General features: G+C 37.2%; 1 long non-coding RNA gene across 3 annotated transcripts; it reads left to right on the top strand.

Annotated features, from left to right (window-relative positions):
- The first annotated feature begins 304 nt into the window (after positions 1-304).
- On the top strand, positions 305-18296 carry LOC144353296 (uncharacterized). Of its 3 annotated transcripts, none has more exons than XR_014926836.1 (3): positions 305-419; positions 17921-17993; positions 18096-18296. It is a non-coding gene; the product is annotated as an uncharacterized LOC144353296 (long non-coding RNA). The 3 variants fall into 3 exon arrangements; XR_013420774.1 differs by lacking the exon at positions 305-419 and adding an exon at positions 17455-17543 and having other exon boundaries at positions 17921-17956; XR_013420773.2 differs by lacking the exon at positions 305-419 and adding an exon at positions 17455-17543.

Genomic DNA, 18296 nt, shown 5'->3' with positions numbered 1-18296 from the left:
TCCCTTGGAATTTGGCAGGGGGGTTGGTACCCCCTTAAGTGCGAACCGGTGTCACCGGCCTGCCTACGGGGTTCCAAGGTGTTTTTGTACTGTTACGTGATCGTCTTTTATTTTATTTTACCCGTGAACCAAAAAGCATAATATAATATAATATAATATAATATAATATAATATAATATAATATAATATAATATAATATAATATAATATAATATAATATAATATAATATAATATAATATAATATAATATAATATAATATAATATAATATAATATATAATATAATATAATATAATATAATACAATCGGGTGAACGCGGTGCTTTTCAGCGCTCCCCGATTTTCTGCCTGTTTTGCGTTTTTGCGCTCGTTGTGCGCCCGTGTTTCTACACAGCTGTATATATAGTGTGTCTACCCTTTACGTGAGTAATTTATAGTTGTTGTTTTCGTTATTATTGTGGGTTTTGGAGTGTTTTTGCCTTTGCCTTGGCAAGGTGGTCGGCAACCAAGATGGCTGCCGCTCACACAAGGCCACCGTCAACACCAACAGGTCACCTTACTAGAAACCATGCGGTACGGTGTGAAAACATTGATGGCATTCCTGTTGAAACTTATGTGGAGTCGGTTGCAGATTTAGTCGGGGCCGGTAATATTGTGGCTGCATCCCGTATGAACCGATCGGTTGTTGTCTTTTTAAATAAGGTTACATGGGTCGACATGGTTTCTGCCGCTGGCCTTGACATTGGAGACCTCCATGTTTCTGTTGAACCTCTTGTCCGCCCCTCTACAAAAATTGTGCTATCAAATGTTCCCCCTTTTTTACCTGACAATTTTATTACAGATGCCTTAGCTAAATACGGGCGTGTCATGAGCGCGGTGCGAGCGATCCCACTCGGGTGCAAAAGACCAGCACTGAAACATGTAAAGTCTTTTCGCCGCCAAGTTTATGTATATTTAAAAGATCTCAATATCAATGGTTTATTGCCTATTACTTTTCAAGGTCAGACATATAATATTTACGTTTCGTCTGACGAATTGACGTGCTTTTCATGTAACATGAAGGGACATACACGTAAAACTTGCCCAAACTCTCAAACAACGAATATGCAAATGATGAATGATGAAAACAATAGTGCTCAAAATAGCACTCAAACAGACTCTCAACAGGTGAATGTAGCAACTAATTTAAATTCCCCTGACACATTGCACGACAAAAACGATGACATAACTGATATAATTAACACCCAAGCACCAGATACTGAGATAAACAATCATGAGACCGATGGTACAACAGATAACATTGAAATTGAAACTGAATTGAATACAGATTCATCCAAACATATGAGCAAAAAGCGCACGCGCTCTAGATCACCAGTTCATAGAGAAGAACAAAATAATGACCAGTTAAATGACGAAAATAAATGTGAACCCAGTTCTAAAAAGCGTAACGATGAAAATGCAATCGAAATTGTTGAACAAAATTGTCCGATTGATGAAGAGAGGGTACGAACCCCTACTTCCCCTTCCATTGCACCACCATCGCCTCCCCCACCCCCTCCACCCCACAAACCCTTTCCCCACGTATATGCCAATGTAACAGTGTGCACTCCAAAGCCACAGCCCGAGCTTACGGAGTCGGCCCCATTTCCATCATCTCCCTCACTTGAGTTCACAGTTGAATCCCCGCGCGATTCGCCGCTATCCGAACTCCCCATTGATTTAAGTGGTTTAACTGATCAATCACAAGACCTTTTCAGCACACCTATGTCACAAAATAAAACCGCTGATGATATGGAGGAAACTGCCAGCGAATGTAGTGAGAATGAGGGGTCTATCATTTCAAATGTTTCAACATGTACTGATAACAGCGAATCAACAATATCAAACGCTAATATCAAAACCTTTTTAGTGTCTACACTTCACTCACGTAGATTTATAGACAAGTGTTTTGAATGTTGCCCCAATCTTAAAATATTGGTTCGACATCTGATAAACTACCGCAATACCACGCAGTTGAACACATCTGATAAATCTCGCATGCACAGACTCATTAAAAAAATTAAACAGCAAATCAAAACGGGTAAGTTTATCGCTGATTTTTAATTTCCCTTGTTATGATGGCAAACACAATTACATGCGCAACTTACAATGTCAATGGTTGCCGGGACGCCCTCAAACGGTACAGTGTTTTCAATTATCTCAAGCGTGACCATCCCTGTAATATTTATATGCTACAAGAAACGCACTCTCTTGTCTCCGATGAAAATATTTGGAAACTTGTGTGGCGTGGCCTTGGTATTTTTTCTCATGGCACTGTTAATCGTGCGGGGGTGGCTATTTTGTTTTCGCCAGGAGCAACTGTGAATATTTTATCACAATCTGAGATCATGCCTGGGTACGTGTTGCACGCTCATGTTCAAATTAATGAAAATCTTGTTCACATTATTAATGTCTATGCACCAATTAATGGCGCTGAGCGTGTGGAATGCTTCACTAAAATTGAACAATTCATCAGTTCTCTAAATAATGACCCAGTAATCATGGGAGGCGATTTTAATTGTACTACTGAACCCAACATTGACCGTAATAGAGGGACTGAACCGAACATGCGCACTGCAAAGCTCCTCAAATCTGTCCTGAATCATCACAAACTGTTTGATGCATGGCGCCAATACCACGGGAACACATTAAACTTTACTTGGGGGCGTGGTGGTACGCTTGTGCGCCTTGATAGGTTTTATGTCAGCAAATGTATGCGTGGGAAAATTAAGAATATTGACATAAGCAATGGCGCATTAGCTTTTTCTGACCATTCCCTTGTCCACATCAACATCGCCATTGGTGACAGTAAAAACAAAAGTCCAGTGTGGTGTATGAATACAGAAATTCTGCGCGATGAAGTGTATGTGGCAATCTTAACTGATTTTTGGGCGAAGTGGCAAACACTTCGAAATAATTATATAAATATACAGACATGGTGGGATATTGGCAAAAATAAAATAAAGTTACTCACACAACAGTATTGCACACTCAAACAAAATAAATACAAAACCGAAAAACAAGCATTGGAAATGGAAATTAAAACCATCGAACGTTGTACTGCACACGATGCACCGCTCTTAAACAGTTACACTGAAAAGAAAAAACTTCTCGCACGCCTTGTTCAACGTGAACACAAAGGCAGTGCTACGCGTGCGCGACATCAGTTTTTAAATGAAAGTGATGTTTGCAATTCCTTCTTTTTCCAGTTAGAGAAAAAGAAGGGAACCAAAAAGGCGATCTTTCAGTTGAGGCACCAGGATAATACTCTTACTGAAAATCAAACTGAAATACGGAAAATCATACACACCTTTTACAATAACCTGTATACACCTGATAACATTGACATTGAAGCTCAAAATAGCCTCCTTGAAGGGCTACCTCAACTAAATGAAACAGATCGTGATGACCTTGACAAACCAATCACGTTTGACGAACTGAGTGCCACGGTCAAACTACTTCCCCATGGGCGTACTCCCGGTATCGACGGAATACCAAACGAATTTTACCAAACTTTTTGGCATATCATTGGAAGTGATCTGTGCGATGTATTTACTGCTGCCACAAACGAAAATGTGCTCCCCCTATCCTGCACAAGGGCCGTGGTCACTCTTCTCCCTAAAGAAGGTGACGTTACCAACGTAAAACACTGGCGACCCGTGAGTCTGTTATGTAGCGATTACAAAATGTTCACTAAATCGCTTGCATTGCGTTTGCGCGGTGTTTTAGGCAGCATTATTCATCCAGACCAAACTTGCAGCATACCAAACAGGCATATTCACGACAATATAAATCTACTTCGTGACAGTATTGACTATGCCAACTTAACTAACTCGCCCCTGGCTATTGTTGCCATTGACCAGGAAAAGGCATTTGATATGATACATCACGGATACCTCTTTAATACGCTTCGTGCCTTTGGTTTTGGTGACCGTTTCCTTTCTTACATTCGCCTCATGTATACCAATGCCCAGTCCCTGGTCCGCGTTAACTGCGCCCTTACTACACCCATCACAGTGGCCCGTGGCATTAGGCAGGGGTGTTCAATGTCCACTGCCCTCTACGTCATTGCCATTGAACCACTACTTCATAAAATTAGGAATGATGAAAACATTGAAGGGTTGGTTATACCTCACAGCAAAAACCAACGTTCTAAACTCACCGCTTACGCCGACGACGTGGAATTTTTCATAACTCGCAAGCAGGATTTCAACTTACTAAGTCGCTGGTTACATGTCTACGAGCTTGCGTCAAACTCTAAAATCAATCTCGAAAAATCAGAAGGGTTATGGGTAGGTAGCTGGCGCAACATCACCTACTCCCCTCTCAATATAACATGGAACAGCGAGGGGTTGAAACTGTTGGGTGTTTATCTTGGGAATAATCTAACTTATACAAATCAGAACTGGGCTGAACTTGTTGCAAAAGTAAATAATAAGATCAACTTCTGGAATCATTTTGTTTACAGCATGTCTTACAGAACGCGCGCTCTTATCATTAATAATCTGATTTCATCGCAGTTAATGTATCGCTTTAATAGCCTTGTGCCGCCATCGGACGTAGTTCTGAAGGTACAGAAAATGCTGCTCGACTTCTTTTGGCAAGGGCGACATTGGGTATCTGCTGCAACACTGTACCTCCCCTTGGAAAGAGGTGGACAAAATGTTACACATCTTCCAACACGCGTAAGTACTATGCGACTTTCCTATATTCAAAGATATCTATATAATAACCATGACCACCCCTGTTTTAAGTTCACAGACTACTTTTTTATGCAAGCGAGCAATATGTCATATGCAAGTCAACTTCTATGCACCACTATCAAAGCACCTTTACAAAGATTGCCATTATTTTATTATGAGCTCCTCCAGTGTTGGAAATCTGTAGAGAAAGTGCGTAAGTTCAATGATAATAACGTAACTGATATTCTTAATGAGCCACTGTTTAACAACCCACTCATCATACATCCCATACGAAATGAGCCTTTTGCGCTCAGACATTTTGTTGACGCGGGAATAACCAAAGTATGTGATTTGGTATTAGAAACGAATAAAACTTGGTTGGAGGCCGCTGATATGTCGGATAAAATTAAAATCCATTCCGAGCGTATTCTCCATCTCAGTATCAAGGTCATTCACGATTCTATTCCTACCAAATGGAAAGATACTATCAACACCTACTTCAAAGGGAATGGGAAGTGTAATCAACCTCTTTCACATCATAGCTTTGAACTGCACTTTTCTGATGAACTAAATTTGCCACTATATAAGTTTGAAAAAGGCGCAATCTATAAATATCTAATACGTGTCCAGTCAATAACACAACACTTACAAAAACTTGACACTGTTTGGCGGGACATCCTTAGTCTGCCTGAAAGTGCTAAACCCAACTTCAAGGATTGCTATGAAACACCAGTCATTAACATATATGGGGATCTGCAGTGGTGTATTGTCCATGGTGCCTTTCCAACGGGGAGATTTCTGTTCAAAGCTCGTTTGAACAATTCAGATAAATGTCCCTTTTGTGATGAAGTTGACACACTTCAACACATTTTTTATGATTGTCCATCAAATAGCGCCCTACTCCATTATTTTAATAACATCGCGTCGCGACTGCTTCAACCAGATTTTCGCATTCCGATTTGGTGGTTCACTATTTTACCACCCCATCGCTCAAAACACTTTATGTCGAGCAAGGCACAAGGTTTATTTTGTTTCTTAGCGTGCATGGCTAAGGTTGCAATTCATGTCAGCCGTCGTAATAAAAGGCAAAACAAAGGATCGAGTGAGCCTCTGGACATTTTTATTCAAAGTATTAAGTCGAGGCTTGAAACAGAATATGAATGTTTCCGGATCATGAACCAACTGCCTGAATTTGAGATTATGTGGACGGTAGAGGATGCACTATGTAAAATCGAGGATAACACACTTCGCATTCTACTGTAAACATGGCAGGTACGATCTATTTAAAGCAGGAAGTTGCTTTGTCTTGTTGTTAAACATCGATACAAACGAACATCATTGTATTTACAAACTTAGTACACGCACAGGAGCCAAGAGTTTTGTCCTCTTGGTGGGCTATCATTGCACACACTTACAGCAGCGCATATATGTTTTATGTTACTTGTTCTGTGTTTTAAATGTTTTGATTTTCCCTTGGAATTTGGCAGGGGGGTTGGTACCCCCTTAAGTGCGAACCGGTGTCACCGGCCTGCCTACGGGGTTCCAAGGTGTTTTTGTACTGTTACGTGATCGTCTTTTATTTTATTTTACCCGTGAACCAAAAAGCATAATATAATATAATATAATATAATATAATATAATATAATATAATATAATATAATATAATATAATATAATATAATATAATATAATACAATCGGGTGAACGCGGTGCTTTTCAGCGCTCCCCGATTTTCTGCCTGTTTTGCGTTTTTGCGCTCATTGTGCGCCCGTGTTTCTACACAGCTGTATATATAGTGTGTCTACCTTTTACGTGAGTAATTTATAGTTGTTGTTTTCGTTATTATTGTGGGTTTTGGAGTGTTTTTGCCTTTGCCTTGGCAAGGTGGTCGGCAACCAAGATGGCTGCCGCTCACACAAGGCCACCGTCAACACCAACAGGTCACCTTACTAGAAACCATGCGGTACGGTGTGAAAACATTGATGGCATTCCTGTTGAAACTTATATGGAGTCGGTTGCAGATTTAGTCGGGGCCAGTAATATTGTGGCTGCATCCCGTATGAACCGATCGGTTATTGTCTTTTTAAATAAGGTTACATGGGTCGACATGGTTTCTGCCGCTGGCCTTGACATTGGAGACCTCCATGTTTCTGTTGAACCTCTTGTCCGCCCCTCTACAAAAATTGTGCTATCAAATGTTCCCCCTTTTTTACCTGACAATTTTATTACAGATGCCTTAGCTAAATACGGGCCGTGTCATGAGCGCGGTGCGAGCGATCCCACTCGGGTGCAAAAGACCAGCACTGAAACATGTAAAGTCTTTTCGCCGCCAAGTTTATGTATATTTAAAAGATCTCAATATCAACGGTTTATTACCTATTACTTTTCAAGGTCAGACATATAATATTTACGTTTCGTCTGACGAATTGACGTGCTTTTCATGTAACATGAAGGGACATACACGTAAAACTTGCCCAAACTCTCAAACAACGAATATGCAAATGATGAAAACAATAGTGGTCAAAATAGAACTCAAACAGACTCTCAACAGGTGTATGTAATAACTAATTTAAATTCCCCTGACACATTGCACGACAAAGACGAGGACATAACTGATATAATTAACACCCAAGCATCAGATACTGAGATAAACAATCATGAGACCGATGGTACAACAGATAACATTGAAATTGAAACTGAAATGAATACAGATTCATCCAAATATATGAGCAAAAAGCGCAATGCGCTCTAGATCACCAGTTCATAGAGAAGAACAAAACAATGACCAGTTAAATGACGAAAATAAATGTGAACCAAGTTCTAAAAAGCGTAACGATGAAAATGCAATCGAAATTGTTGAACAAAATTGTCCGATTGATGAAGAGAGGGTACGAACCCCTCCTTCCCCTTCCATTGCACCACCATCGCCTCCCCCCACCCTTCCACCCTACAAACCCTTTCCCCACGTATATGCCAATGTAACAGTGTGCACTCCAAAGCCACAGCCCGAGCTTACGGAGTCGGCCCCATTTCCATCATCTCCCTCACTTGAGTTCACAGTTGAATCCCCGCGCGATTCGCCGCTATCCGAACTCCCCATTGATTTAAGTGGTTTAACTGATCAATCACAAGACCTTTTCAGCACACCTATGTCACAAAATAAAACCGCTGATGATATAGAGGAAACTGCCAGCGAATGTAGTGAGAATGAGGGGTCTATCATTTCAAATGTTTCAACATATACTGATAACAGCGAATCAACAATATCAAACGCTAATATCAAAACCTTTTTAGTGTCTACACGTCACTCACGTAGATTTATAGACAAGTGTTTTGAATGTTGCCCCAATCTTAAAATATTGGTTCGACATCTGATAAACTACCGCAATACCACGCAGTTGAACACATCTGATAAATCTCGCATGCACAGACTCATTAAAAAAATTAAACAGCAAATCAAAACGGGTAACTTTATCGCTGATTTTTAATTTCCCTTGTTATGATGGCAAACACAATTACATGCGCAACTTACAATGTCAATGGTTGCCGGGACGCCCTCAAACGGTACAGTGTTTTCAATTATCTCAAGCGTGACCATCCCTGTAATATTTATATGCTACAAGAAACACACTCTCTTGTCTCCGATGAAAATATTTGGAAACTTGTGTGGCGTGGCCTTGGTATTTTTTCTCATAGCACTGTGGCAAACACTTCGAAATAATTATGTAAATATACAGACATGGTGGAATATTGGCAAAAATAAAATAAAGTTACTCACACAACAGTATTGCACACTCAAACAAAATAAATACAAAACCGAAAAACAAGCATTGGAAATGGAAATTAAAACCATCGAACGTTGTACTGCACACGATGCACCGCTCTTAAACAGTTACACTGAAAAGAAAAAACTTCTCGCACGCCTTGTTCAACGTGAACACAAAGGCAGTGCTACGCGTGCGCGACATCAGTTTTTAAATGAAAGTGATGTTTGCAATTCCTTCTTTTTCCAGTTAGAGAAAAAGAAGGGAACCAAAAAGGCGATCTTTCAGTTGAGGCACCAGGATAACACTCTTACTGAAAATCAAACTGAAATACGGAAAATCATACACACCTTTTACAATAACCTGTATACACCTGATAACATTGACATTGAAGCTCAAAATAGCCTCCTTGAAAGGCTACCTCAACTAAATGAAACAGATCGTGATGACCTTGACAAACCAATCACGTTTGACGAACTGAGTGCCACGTCAAACTACTTCCCCATGGGCGTACTCCCGGTATCGACGGAATACCAAACGAATTTTACCAAACTTTTTGGCATATCATTGGAAGTGATCTGTGCGATGTATTTACTGCTGCCACAAACGAAAATGTGCTCCCCCTATCCTGCACAAGGGCCGTGGTCACTCGTCTCCCTAAAAAAGGTGACGTTACCAACGTAAAACACTGGCGACCCGTGAGTCTGTTATGTAGCGATTACAAAATGTTCACTAAATCGCTTGCATTGCGTTTGCGCGGTGTTTTAGGCAGCATTATTCATCCAGACCAAACTTGCAGCATACCAAACAGGCATATTCACGACAATATAAATCTACTTCGTGACAGTATTGACTATGCCAACTTAACTAACTCGCCCCTGGCTATTGTTGCCACTGACCAGGAAAAGACATTTGATAGGATACATCACGGATACCTCTTTAATACGCTTCGTGCCTTTGGTTTTGGTGACCGTTTCCTTTCTTACATTCGCCTCATGTATACCAATGTCCAGTCCTTGGTCCGCGTTAACTGCGCCCTTACTACACCCATCACAGTGGCCCGTGGCATTAGGCAATAGTGTTTAATGTCCACTGCCCTCTACGTCATTGCCATTGAACCACTACTTCATAAAATTAGGAATGATGAAAACATTGAAGGGTTGGTTATACCTCACAGCAAAAACCAACGTTCTAAACTCACCGCTTACGCTGACGACGTGGAATTTTTTATAACTCGCAAGCAGGATTTCAACTTACTAAGTCGCTGGTTACATGTCTACGAGCTTGCGTCAAACTCTAAAATCAATCTCCAAAAATCAGAAGGGTTATGGGTAGGTAGCTGGCGCAACATCACCTACTCCCCTCTCAATATAAAATGGAACAGCGAGGGGTTGAAACTGTTGGGTGTTTATCTTGGGAATAATCTAACTTATACGAATCAGAACTGGGCTGAACTTGTTGCAAAAGTAAATAATAAGATCAACTTCTGGAATCATTTTGTTTACAGCATGTCTTACAGAACGCGCGCTCTTATCATTAATAATCTGATTTCATCGCAGTTAATGTATCGCTTTAATAGCCTTGTGCCGCCATCGGACGTAGTTCTGAAGGTACAGAAAATACTGCTCGACTTCTTTTGGCAAGGGGTATCTGCCGCAACACTGTACCTCCCCTTGGAAAGAGGTGGACAAAATGTTACACATCTTCCAACACGCATAAGTACTATGCGACTTTCCTATATTCAAAGATATCTATATAATAATCATGACCACCCCTGTTTTAAGTTCACAGACTACTTTTTTATGCAAGCGAGCAATATGTCATATGCAAGTCAACTTCTATGCACCACTATCAAAGCACCTTTACAAAGATTGCCATTATTTTATTGTGAGCTCCTCCAGTGTTGGAAATATGTAGAGAAAGTGCGTAAGTTCAATGATAATAACGTAACTGATATTCTTAATGAGCCACTGTTTAACAACCCACTCATCATACATCCCATACGAAATGAGCCTTTTGCGCTCAGACATTTTGTTGACGCGGGAATAACCAAAGTATGTGATTTGGTATCAGAAACGAATAAAACTTGGTTGGAGGCCGCTGATATGTCGGATAAAATTAAAATCCATTCCGAGCGTATTCTCCATCTCAGTATCAAGGTCATTCACGATTCTATTCCTACCAAATGGAAAGATACTATCAACACCTACTTCAAAGGGAACGGGAAGTGTAATCAACCTCTTTCACATTATAGCTTTGAACTGCACTTTTCTGATGAACTAAATTTGCTACTATATGAGTTTGAAAAAGGCGCAATCTATAAATATCTAATACGTGTCCAGTCAATAACACAACACTTACAAAAACTTGACACTGTTTGGCGGGACATCCTTAATCTGCCTGAAAGTGCTAAACCCAACTTCAAGGATTGCTATGAAACACCAGTCATTAACTGTTACAAATATGGGGATCTGCAGTGGCGTATTGTCCATGGTGCCTTTCCAACGGGGAGATTTCTGTTCAAAGCTCGTTTGAACAATTCAGATAAATGTCCCTTTTGTGATGAAGTTGACACACTTCAACACATTTTTTATGATTGTCCATCAAATAGCGCCTTACTCCATTATTTTAATAACATCGCGTCGCGACTGCTTCAACCAGATTTTCGCATTCCGATTTGGTGGTTCACTATTTTACCACCCCATCGCTCAAAACACTTTATGTCGAGCAAGGCACAAGGTATATTTTGTTTCTTAGCGTGCATGGCTAAGGTTTCGATTCATGTCAGCCGTCGTAATAAAAGGCAAAACAAAGGATCGAGTGAGCCTCTGGACATTTTTATTCAAAGTATTAAGTCGAGGCTTGTAGCAGAATATGAATGTTCCCGGATCATGAACCAACTGCCTGAATTTGAGATTATGTGGACGGTAGAGGATGCACTATGTAAAATCGAGGATAACACACTTCGCATTCTACTGTAAATATGGCAGGTACGATCTATTTAAAGCAGGAAGTTGCTTTGTCTTGTTGTTAAACATCGATACAAACGAACATCATTGTATTTACAAACTTAGCACACGCACAGGAGCAGAGGGTTTTGTCCTCTTGGTGGGCTATCATTGCACACACTTACAGCAGCGCATATATGTTTTATGTTACTTGTTCTGTGGCAGGGGGGTTGGTACCCCCTTAAGTGCGAACCGGTGTCACCGGCCTGCCTACGGGGTTCCAAGGTGTTTTTGTACTGTTACGTGATCGTCTTTTATTTTATTTTACCCGTGAACCAAAAAGCATAATATAATATAATATAATATAATATAGTATGAGGTTACTACGAGGATACCTGAAAGTAATAACCTTATTATTATACATCTTTCCCTTCCCTGGATACACCATGGGAATGCCGAATCATCGCTATTTATTTATTTATTAATTATTTATTTTTTGTTGTTGCTTGCATTTTTATTTGTCTTCATAATGTCAAACCATTGCAAAGGAATTGCACTTTTTATTTCACTGTATTGTGTAATCCATTCCTTTTTATTTGCAAGTTTATTTAATAGAGAATCCACTTGTATAAAATGAAATACTTCATTAATACAAATGAGTCCAGATCTTTTCCACTTTTCATAAAATGACGATTTCCACTACTTTTAATGTATTTATTACCCCCCAGTATTTATTTGCTAATCGTTTCAAAGCTTTGCTCTAAATGTTAATTTAATTCATACCAACTATTCAATATTTCCCGATAAAATTCTGGTAGATTGTAATTCAAATCCACGTTGTTGTATTTGAAAATTAGATTACAGCCCTCAAAATAATGGAAGTAGCAATCAGCTATAGTAGCCCACGTTTCGTTTCTACTTTTACTAAACCTATATATCCAGGTGCAATGCACTGCCTCGACTCCCACCATTCGTAGTCCCCCGTTTTCAAAATTGTTGATTAATATTTGCTTTTTTACTTTTCCTCTTTTTCCAACCCACAACAATTTATAACATAAATGTTGAACTTCATTTAAAATGTGACCGGGCGTAACTATCACTGATGCAGTATATGTAAGTAATGGCATTATGATACTTTTTAGCACTGTAATTTTACCAAAGACTGACAAAAAAACGTTTTTTTCTAACAGCTCATTTTTTCTCTACTTTTTCTAAATCTTATTCCCAATTCAGTTTTTCTGTTTCTATGTCTTGTTCAAAATTAAAGCTTTAATAGCATTTGTTTGGTCATGAAATGAATCCCAAGAATTCTAAAATAGCACTTTTCACCAAAAATGAAAAAAATAATTATCAAAATTAGAGAATAGAAGATATCATTATGAAATCTGAATCAGGTCTACGTGTGTAGTACCTATATGTATAATATCAAAGCAATAGGATTATCCGTTTTTAACAAGAAGTCGAAAATATCACTTTTTACTAAAAATAACAAAGATATTCATCAATAGAGAATTGATGATATCATCACGAAAAAATGAACAAATTTGAGAGAGAACTGCCCTCAATAGTCTATGTCGCAAATACAAAAGCAAGAAGAAGAATACAAAAATGTAAAAAGTTGACTACAGACTACATACTACAGACGATGACGGACAATCACTCATATGATAAGCTACGCTCGACAAAGTCGAGAGCGGAGCTAAAAAGAGGACGTTTTTTATTATTTGTGAAAGGCCCTCAACAGCAAATAAAAATAATAATGCTGAAAGTGGACAGCCTTGCCAAATTCCTCTTTTTATATCAAAATGTGTTGAGACCAAATAAATAATAAATAATATACTGCTCTTAGTTAGTATAAATTGACCTTATCAAACTTACAAAGGACTCTCTCAACCAAAATTCTTCTTCTTATTATTTTTCTAATGTAAATTGCATCCCGGTGTGTAATTTATATAACCTTTGTTAATGGTCTCTGATTATTTTCTTATTAGTTATAAAATTTGTATCATTTGTTTGTCATACTCTGGTGGTGTGCCTTTGTTTGACATTCAGTATTGCGTACTGAAGTGCGGAGATATTGACGTACATGTTTTTAAAAAAATCATGTGATATATAAGTGGTTTTTACCAGTTATTTGTACACTTCCCCATACGAATGACCTTATCGTAATATTAATATCATTATATCTACTATGCAGACTTTAAAAACATCATGTGATATATAAAATTTAAGACACTCAATGTAAAATTCGAATCTGAAATAAAATCATGGATCAGTTGAACATTGTGTGAGATGCCGTAGTGTTAGTTATAAATAGTATTTAGAAGCTTACACTTGCATTGTTACGACATAAGCACAAATATATTTGTAATTATGTTTATATTCTACTACGCTGAATTTCATTGTGACGTGATTTGTCCTGAGGCTAGACCTATCTGCATTTGCAGGAGAAGATGATTTAAGGCTAACCTATAGCAAATCCACAATATGCATATTGCTTTAACAATAGTATACGTACAGTAAATCCTATACTAAATATGACCAACATTTGACCAATGAAATCAATCAAATATATCAAATATGACCAATACTTGGGCAACTGGACAAATACAATTATCAATTATAATATAATGTTGTTGACGGCTGAAGTTCATAGCCAAATTTACATTGGGATATTACAACCATAGTGCTCATTTATATGATTTATTCGGTTAGTTTATCTTATGATACAATATTTACGCAGATTAAATACACAAATAATTAAAGTTAAATGTTATGTAATTATCTTATAGAGCAGTTTCCACAGAATGCATTGGCCAGGTACGAAACATTACATGTCTAACTCGGCTGAAAAAAAATCTTAAGAAACAAATGTCCGACAGTTTATGAAACGTAGCGTTTGACAATGTTATTGATCTATGTGTTTCGATTCCTCTCTCTTTCTGTTGGTGGTGACGATGTTTTCAGTTCGAGGTATTCGCCATGACACAGATTCTAACCGATATTTAACCCTCTTGATTGCACGCATCATTTCGCGAGATTTAACTGACTTGTGTTCTTTGTATATAAAGAAGGTGTGAATTTACAATGTTTGTATTTTGTACTAATACTTGTATTTTCACATTAGATAGGAGATTCAATCTATATTTAAAACCTAAATGCAGCCTCGCATTGCTAGCATGACTAGTATAATAACATATGACGTCACACATTTCCGATCAGGATGCAGCGTTTCAGAAAGTATGCGCCCTCAATAGGTCAAAGCAAAACATAACGCTGTTTGCCCTTTTTTTTATTCATACACGTGTAAACCATGTTATTCAAAACTGTAAATCATTCAGTGATGCAAACATTTTGTTGTTGACACCGTTAGGCTCGTATCATTTTCGTAGGTGAGCTGTAGATTTGTTTTTAAATAATTTTATTTTTGTTTTGTTTAAAAAGTATAACATTTGTTTTCCATCTAGTACCTCACCTTTCGTCATGTAAGCATATACAATATTACAAATATTTCTCGTAAAACGTTTATTCTGACGCTTAGTTTATTGTTTTCTGTTATTAGATACCATCAAAAAATATAACGTACACACGAATAAATATTTAAGGAAAGGTTTTTAATAATGGGATATGTAAAAAACGCCATTTGCTACAATCTATTAGAAATTGTATTTAATTATACCAAACAGTAACATGTGTGCAATGCCTCTAATTAATTTGGTGATGAAAATAGTCTTATAGAATAATGTGTGATTAATAGGGAGGGATATAACCTGGCGAGATTTAACTGACTTGCGTTTTTTGTATAAAAAGATGTCGTGAATTGACATTGTTTATTGTATTTTATACTGATATATTTTAACAATAGATAGAAGATTAAATCTATAGCTATAACATAGATTCAGCTTCGCATAGGTAGCATGACTAGTATAATAATATATGACGTCACCCATTTCATATTTGGATGCAGCGTTTCAGAAAGTATGCGCCCTCAATAGTACAAAGCAACAAATTAACGCTCTTTGGTCTTTTTTATTCATTGATATGCAAACAACATTATACAAAACTGTAATTTTTTCAATGACGCAGTCACTTCCTTGTTGACACCATTAGGCTAGTGATAATTAATGCGAATAATAAAGAGGCATGAAACATGAACCTTGTCACACTGTACATGTATTTGAAGTAATAAAATAACGCATAATTGACATAATATTCTTCTTTTTGTGTTTTAGTTATTTGCTGAAATGAATTCAAAATTATGTGTGGTTTTACTCATCACAATTAGTGTGTTGCGATGTGGCGCATTTTGTAAGTCAAAAGCATTATAAATATTACATGTATTAGTATATTATGCAAGACATGCATAATACGACTGATAACATTACACCTTTTGAATATAACTCTGATATAATGTATGATTGAAAACAATTTCCGTATTGCAATTAAAATATAACGTTATTCATAAATGAAATGAAAATATAACAATTAATGTAATATATTATTTAAGAACGTGGTACAGCACAATATATGAAATGATGACAACGTGGCAGACGAGAATGATATTCGCAATCGCAATACATTACTTCTGTTGTGAATCACACGGAAATTAATTTCTAGAACAAATCCATGAAATTAATATTTCAACATATCAGCGGTACTTAATACGTCTGTTTTGTTTAATCACTTCATTTTCCAAATCGATGATGTTCCTAAATAATTAATTATCGCAATCGCAATACATTACTTCTGTTGTGAATCACACGGAAATTAATTTCTAGAACAAATCCATTAAATTAATATTTCAACATATCAGCGGTACTTAATACGTCTGTTTTGTTTAATCACTTCATTTTCCAAATCGATGATGTTCCTAAATAATTAATTAACATGATGCAATTATTATATATATTATTATTCGACTTACAGTACCATGCCACATGATTAAGCATGCATATGAATGTGGTGATGGTACGTGCATTTTTGATGACTGGCGATGTGTTGGCACACAAGACTGCAACGACAATTCGGACGAAGACGATTGTGGCAAGTTTAAGTTGTTGACGTACAATTTGATTTCTGCTGGTACGATATGTGGGAGTTTAGTTTCACATTGATGATTGATGTTAATTATACATATCTTAAAAAGAAATAGAAAGGAATGTATACATGTAAATTTAAATATTTAAAATTACTTGGTCTATTTTAATAACTTTTTTTTTCTCCAGAAAACCAACAACTAATATTTACCATCTGCAGTGGTTTACCTGTGTTTTCGAAAGATTTAATAAATTCAAACGCAATCGAGCGTTCAGCGCTAATCTGCATCCGTGTTTTTTAATGTTGAATCGTCGGTGACCCTAACACAAACACATCTCTCAACACCGAAGTACGGGTACAAATTCGCGCCACTTCTGTACGATTCAAGACCTGTTTTCTTAACCACAACTGCAAATAGACCATTTTACATGCCTTGTCACATTTTAACGTGTATGAAATAACCTCTGAAATGAAGTTTGTGTAATATATTAACCTTTTGCTCTTGTGTGAATGTCAGGAAATTGGTCAAAATCGCGTCGTATACTCGTCTCTGGGACTGACTCTTTGTAACAAAGTACGGTTATATACTTATTATCATTTGATACTTGTTTTATTGTTCCACAGGTCAAACCTGTCATGAATTTACCTATATGTGTGACAATAAACACCTGGAGAGTATGCGCCTCAATAGTTCGAAGCAAAATATGAACGCTCTTTGGCGATCAAAACAAGCATCAACACTATTGCTTCAAAGTCGTAGGAATAGTAAACCTTAGTATGTGTGCATGTCATGAAACTATTCAAAATTACATGGTTTACTCGTCTCTGGGACTGACTATTTATCAAATAATTTACGGTTATATACCATGTAGTTGTGTATAATATACGAAGCTCCAAACGTCTCTGGCTTCAAACAATGCTTTATTTTATAACGTTTCAGGGAGATGGAAACCAACAAAAAACTAAAATGAATAAAGAACAAATAAATGTCAGGGTTGCTGTTCTATAAATGACACAATGCATAAATACGGTGCAGTAAAAGCAAATAGATCAAAAAAGTGATAAGGATGAAGCGAGGTAAAGTAATAAAAACTAAGAAAATTATCTGCTACTGGTGTGTACAAAGTATGTCACTAAAGTATATATTATATATTATATACTAAAGGTTATATACTTAATTATCAACGGATATTATTATTAATATTCAACAGATCAAATCTGCTACGATTGGTCCGATATGTATAAACTTGATTACCATAACTACTTTGTTTGTACGCATAACAAATACCCAAACCAATGCTTCAAAGATGTAATACCAAACGTTTGTTTTACCATTAACTAAGTAGTTCGAAAATGAGTGTCATTTAATATATCGTGTCAAAATGAGTTTTGTTTTGCACGTACAATTTAAGAAAATGATAAAACATTAACGTTGCGTTTGTGTTCATTTACAGGAAATATGTTCTATTGAGTACAATAAGACAGAAAAGGTAATTATTGTTTTTTCATGGATGCATTAATAAACTGGTAAGTTGGATTTTCTTTTATTTATTCAGAACACCAGTGTAGTTAACCCAAGCTATTGTGAATAATAACTCATTAACTCAATCCTTCAATCTTTTCTATTAGGAATGCTCTGCAAAAATCTCGGAGAATGGTCATAGTTGTGATCAAGATGACGCTGGTGCAACAGAAACCATCTGTACATTTTGCTGCGATGCCGAGGAATGCAATATGGGCTGTATATGAAACTATACCATTTACTTACAATTAAATAATGCAATTTTTAATGAATTGTACAAAACTGTCACATTGTGAATCCCGCTAATT

The sequence above is a fragment of the Saccoglossus kowalevskii genome, chromosome 17, assembly GCF_978046115.1.
Source record: "Saccoglossus kowalevskii chromosome 17, keSacKowa6.1, whole genome shotgun sequence".
NCBI lineage: Eukaryota > Metazoa > Hemichordata > Enteropneusta > Harrimaniidae > Saccoglossus > Saccoglossus kowalevskii.
Note: the sequence above shows the minus strand (reverse complement) of the source record. Positions and strands in the feature narration are given on the sequence as shown.